The 6,071-nt window shown below is 40.8% G+C and overlaps 1 non-coding gene across 1 annotated transcript; it reads left to right on the top strand.

The window, feature by feature from the left end:
- The first annotated feature begins 908 nt into the window (after positions 1–908).
- On the top strand, positions 909–1,012 carry LOC117077086. Its single transcript, XR_004434671.1, has one exon. It is a non-coding gene; the product is annotated as a small nucleolar RNA U13 (small nucleolar RNA).
- The last annotated feature ends 5,059 nt before the right edge of the window (positions 1,013–6,071 follow it).

The raw sequence follows: 6,071 nt of genomic DNA, 5'->3' as shown, positions 1-6,071 counted from the left end.
CCTAAAGAACTGAGGGTCCTGGGAATGTAACCATGTCAGTGCAGTCTCTTTTACAATATTAACTGAAGAAAAATAGGTGTACTTTTATGGTTTTTTAAAAGATTAGGAAATGAAAAGAAGGCAGAAGGAGGCAAATCAGGACTGTAAGGTGGATGCCTAATGATTTCCTTTTGAAACTCTATTTATTTATTTGTTTGTTTGTTTGTTTTTTGAGGCAGGGCCTCACTCTGTAGTCCAGGCTGGAGTGCAGTGGCACAATCACGGCTCACGACAATCTCTACCCCCTGGGCTCAAGCAATTCTCCCACCTCAGCCTTCTGAGCAGCTGGGACTACAGGCATGCGCCACCATGCCTGGCTAATTTTTGTTATTTTTTATAGAAATGGGGTTTCACCATGTTGCCCAGCCTGGTCTCTAATTCCTGGGCTCAAGCAGTTCACCTACCTTGGCCTCCCAAAGTGCTGGATTACAGGCATGAGCCGCTGCATCCAGCCTGTTGAAAGTCTTGCTTGCACAGTTACCCATTTTGATGAGAGGAATGAACAGGAGCATTGTTGTGGCAGAGAAGGACTCCCTAGTGAAGATTTCCCAGGCATCTTCTGCTATAGCTTGGACTAACTTTCTCAAAACACTCCCATAATAAGCAGATGTTATCATTCTTTGGCCCTCTAGAGAGTTAAAAAGTAAAATGCCTCAAGCATCCCAAAAAACTATTGCCATGACCTTTGCTCTTGACTGGTCCGCTTTTTCTGTGACTGGACCACCTCTTGGTTGCCATTGTTTTGATTGTGCCTTGTCTTCAGGATCATATTGGTAAAGCCATGCCTCATCTCCTGTTATGATTTTTTAAGGAAGTGCTTCAGGATCCTGACCTCACTTGTTTAAAATTTCCATTGAAAGCTCTGCTCAATCCTTTTGTAGCTGCTGAGCATGATGACTGCGTGTTCACGCTCATTTGTGAGATGTCCCACCCTTGAACCTTGTTACAACATCGGCACATTACCTGTCTGATATGGAAGGAAAAAAATATGCTCTGCTTTCTGCTTTTGTCTGCAACTGATCTGAATGCAACTGTTTTGGCATCCATCAAATTAAAAGTTTGCTCAACTTTAATTTTTCTGTTAGAATTGTGTAAACCGAGCCAATTGAGGTATCTATGGTGTTGGCTATTGTTTCTGCTGTTAATAATTGGTCTTCCTCAATTAGGGCACAAATAAGATAAATTTTTTCCTTGAAAATTGATGTGGATGCTCTGTTGCTTCAGGTTTCATCTTCAATATTGTCTTGTCCTCTCTTAAAATGAGTTATCTATTTGTAAACTGCTGAATTCTTTGGTGCATCATCCTCAAAAACTTTTTGCAAAGCATTGTTAAAAGAAAAACTTCAGCCTAATTAAAGGAGTTTAATTGAGCAATGGACAATTCGCAAATTGGGCAGCCCCTAGAATTACAGCAGATTCAGAGAGACTCCAGGGGTGCCTCACGGTCAGAACAAATTTGTAGGCAAAAAAAGTAAAGTGACATACAGAAATCGGAAGTGAGGTACAGAAACAGCTGGATTGGTTACAGGTTGACGTTTGCCTTATTTGAACACAGTTTGAACACTCAGCAGTCTATGAGTGGTTGAAGTATGGCTGCTAGGATTGGCCAAGACTCAGCGATTGTTACAGGCACATACTCCTAAGTTTTTAATCTTGTCTGCCTATTACAGTAGGTTATAGTTAGTCCACAAGGACTCAAATACAGAAGTATGGACTTCTTCTCAGGCCATATTTAGTTTGCTTTAAGAGCATCAATTTCATTATTCTTCCACCCAAGCTTCACTCTAAAGCTTCCATTTGTCCACCATCAAGCTTCACCACTGATGCTTGTTCTTGCTTCAATTTTAGCAGAATTTATGTTGCTCTGAAAGGGACTCTGTTCAAATTGATGTTTCAGACTACATCCCATTCAGACATGTTATAATAAGTAAGTACAAGTTTATTTTTGTGCAAAAAATTTTTGAAATCCATGCATAGTTTTTTCCTTTTTTTCTTTTCTTTTTTTTTGAGACGGAATCTCGCTCTGTTGCCCAGGCTGGAGTGCAGTGATGCGATCTCGGCTCGCTGCAACCTTCACCACTCGGGTTCAAGCAATTTTCCTGCCTCAGCCTCCTGAAGAGCTGGGATTACAGGCGCCTGCCACCATGCCCAGCTAATTTTTGTAGTTTTAGTAGAGACGGGGTTTTGCCATTTTGGCCAGGCTGGTCTCGAACTCCCGACCTCAGGTGATCTGCTTGCCTCGGCCTCCCAAAGTGCTGGGATTACAGACATGAGCCACCATGCATGGCCAGTTTTTTCATAATATGCATTTTCCATGAACTTTCTTAAGACCTCTCATATATGACAGAATTTTCTTCCTTTTTTAGACTAAATAATTTTCCATTGTATTTATATACCACATTTTCTTTTTCCATTCATCCATCAATAAATACTTAAGTTGCTTCCAACTCTTGGCTATTGTGAAATAATACTGCTAAGAACATGGGTGTACAAATATTTGAGTCCTTGCTTTTAATTATTTTGGGTATTTATATTCAGAGTAGAATTGCTGGATCATAACAGTATAGTACTTTTATGTGTAAATCTTTGAAGAACCACCATATTGTTTTCCATAGCAGCTGCACCATTTTACATTCCCAATAGCAGTACACAGTGTTCTGATTTCTTCACATCCTTGCCAACACTTGTTATTATCTGTCTTTTTTATCATAGCTATCCCAGTGGGTGTGAATTGGTATCTCATTGTGGTTTTGATTTGTAGCTCCCCAATAATAATGATCTTGAACAGCCTTTTGTGTGCTTATTGACTTATCTACTGTGGAGAAATGTCTATTCAGATCCTTCACACATTTTTGAATAGGGTTATTTGTCTTTTTATTATCAACTTATAAGAGTTTTAAATGTGTTTAAATGTTTTGGATACAAGTGCTTTATCAGATATAAAATTTGCAAATATTTTCTCCCATTCTGAGGGTTGTCTTTTTGCTTTCTTGATAGTGTCCTTTGAAGCACACAAATTTTTAATTTTGATGAGGTCCAATTTATACTTTCTTTGGTTGATTGTGCTTTTGTGTCATAGCTGAGAAACTGTTGCTTAATCTAAGGTCATGAAGATTTACACCTATGTTTTCTTTTAGGAATTTTTATAGTTTGGCTTTTACATTTAGGTCTTTGGTTCATTATCAGTTTCACATTTGTATTGTATATGGTTTTTTAAAAAGTTTTGTTATAGTTTTCATTAGAGTAGTGTAACATACTAAACTCCACTAAACTTGGATGTTATCCATAATATCTAGCACATGTAGAGAATTTTATCTTTTATTATCTCAATTTTATGGACATGCATTCTCACATTGTGATCTAGGTAGGGCAGTGTAGTTATATTCACTCCCCAAATGGGAAAGACGAAGGCAGAAATGTTCAATGACTTGTCCAAGATCATGGTGCTCACAAGAGGTAAAGCAAAGCTTAGAACCCATGTCTTCTGCTCTCACTCCTCATGCCTGTTTCCACTGCTCTGAACATGTTCAGGGAGAGGATTCTGAAGGGAATTACCAGGAGGGCCATTGGGCACATTTTTGAGAATATTTATGTTGTAAAAGAGGGGTTCTCATTAAGGAAAGATACCAACAGTCACTGGAGATCTTGATAGGCACTTAGTTTATAATATATCATTTAATCTTCCTAATAACCCTTCAAGAAAGGGAGAAGAAAGCTAAAAACTACTACTGAGAGTAATTTGTTCAAGAATACACACAAGGGAAGTAGGTGAACTGCAATTTGAACCTACATCCTGGGGCCATCATTACTCCTGGGATACTTGGATGCCGGAAGAGGAAGTGCTGAGTATGGAGTCCCACCAGCAACATAACTTAAAAAAATATATATGTATAGGCTGGAGAGCCTTTTTACCTCATTGTTGGCTGAGATACTCAAGCAAGGCAAGCTGAATTGTCTTTGTTTTTTCATTACTAACTCAAATTCCCAAGTTTATGAATAGTATTTATAAAAACATTCACACACATATTATACACACACACACTTTTTTTTTTTTTTTTTGAGACGGAGTCTCACTCTTTCACCCAGGCTGGAGTGCAGTGGTGTGATCTCAGCTCACTGCAATCTCCACTGCCTGGGTTCAAGCAATTCTCCTGCCTCAGCCTTCCAAGTAGCTTGGATCACAGTCACAAGCCACTACGACTGGCTAATTTTGTATTTTTAGTAGAGACGGGGTTTCACCATGTTGGTTAGACTGGTCTCAAACCCCTGATCTCAGGTGCTCAGGTGATCCACCTGCCTCAGTCTCCCAAAGTGGTGGGATTACAGGTGTGAGCCACTGCACCAGGCCCCCGACACACACGTTTTATCTTCAGTCATTACAACTGTTTTCACAAAAATAATCCAACCCAATAATTGATAAATAGACCACAGGACTAGAAATGGTCAAACCGGATATTTCTAAAATGTGGCCATGTTTATTTTTCTTACGGTATTCTAAAAATTTTTTAGAATTTTTATCGGTACATAGTAGGTGGATGTATTTATGAGGTACATGAGATGTTTCTTATGGTGTATTTTTATTTAGGTTTTTCATGACTTGATGACCTTATCCATACCATGGTTTTTTTTTTTTTTGAGACGGAGTCTCACTCTGTCGCCCAGGCTGGAGTGCAGTGGCCAGATCTCAGCTCACTGCAAGCTCCGCCTCCCGGGTTCACGCCATTCTCCTGCCTCAGCTTCCCGAGTAGCTGGGACTACAGGTGACCGCCACCACGCTCGGCTAGTTTTTTGTATTTTTTAGTAGAGACGGGGTTTCACCAGGTTAGCCAGGATGGTCTCGATTTCCTGACCTCATGATCCACCTGTCTCGGCCTCCCGAAGTGCTGGGATTACAGGCTTGAGCCACCGCGCCTGGCCCATGGTTTGTTTTTTTAAAAAAGCAAACAACACACACAGTCATGTCATTTTAAATGGGAGTAAGTGATTGCAGGAAATTTAATACCTGTGTCGCATGTTGCTATGGTTTAAATGATGGTTTTCCCTCCAAAATTCAATTGTAATATAATCCCCAATGCAACAGTATTAAGTAGTGTGGCCTCTGGGAGGTGATTAAGTCATGAGGGTTCTGCTCTCGTGAATGGGGTTAGTACCCTTATGAAAGGGCTCAAGGTTGATGGAAGTGTTCTCTTGCCTTTCTGTCCCTTCTACCATGTGAGGACACAGCATGCATCCCCTCCAGAGGATGGAGCAATGAGGCACCATCTTGGAAACAGAGAGCTGCCCTCACCAGACACCAACGTTGGCACTTTGATCTTGGACTTCCCAGCATTTGAAACGGTGATAAATTATTGTTGTCGGCTGGGCATGCTGGCTCGTGCCTATAATCCCAGCTCTGTGGGAGGCTGAGGCAGGCAGATCACTTGAGGTCAGGAGTTCAAGACCAGCCTTGCCAACCTGGTGAAACCCTTTCTCTCTACTAAGAATACAAAAATTAGCCAGGAGTGGTGGCAGGCACCTGTAATCCCAGCTACTCTGGAGGCAGAGGCAGGAGAATTGTTTAAACCCAGGAGGCAGAGGTTGCAGTGAGCCAAGATCACACCGTTGTACTCCAGCGTGGGTGACAAGAGTGAAACTCTGTCTCAAAAAAAAAAAAAAATCTTCTCTATAAATTACCCAGTCTCAGATGTTTTGTTATAGCAGCACAAATGGACAAAAACATACGTGTAATCCTCCCATCACCGAGGGAGTCACTGAGGCACCGAAAAGTGGGCTAGATTCCTGCTTCTAGTACTTGCTTGCCATTGTCTTTGGACAAATTACCAGGTTACTGGGAGAATCAAGTAAGCCAATCATTGTAACACCTGTCATAAATATTCAATAACGAACCTTATTGAAGAGTTAGGTGTGCCTTGGCTTCGATCACACAGCTAAGTGCTAGATCTGGGGCTGGGATACAGCTTCAGGCTTTGGATTTATAAGAAGAGTCACTTAGAGTTTTTGTTTAAAAGGCAGATTATCGGGGAAGGGTCTAA

This window comes from Trachypithecus francoisi, unplaced genomic scaffold (assembly GCF_009764315.1).
Source record: "Trachypithecus francoisi isolate TF-2019V2 unplaced genomic scaffold, Tfra_2.0 Lachesis_group5, whole genome shotgun sequence".
Classification (NCBI taxonomy): domain Eukaryota; kingdom Metazoa; phylum Chordata; class Mammalia; order Primates; family Cercopithecidae; genus Trachypithecus; species Trachypithecus francoisi.
The sequence above is the reverse complement of the archived record's forward strand: the minus strand, read 5'-3'. Positions and strand labels throughout refer to the sequence as shown.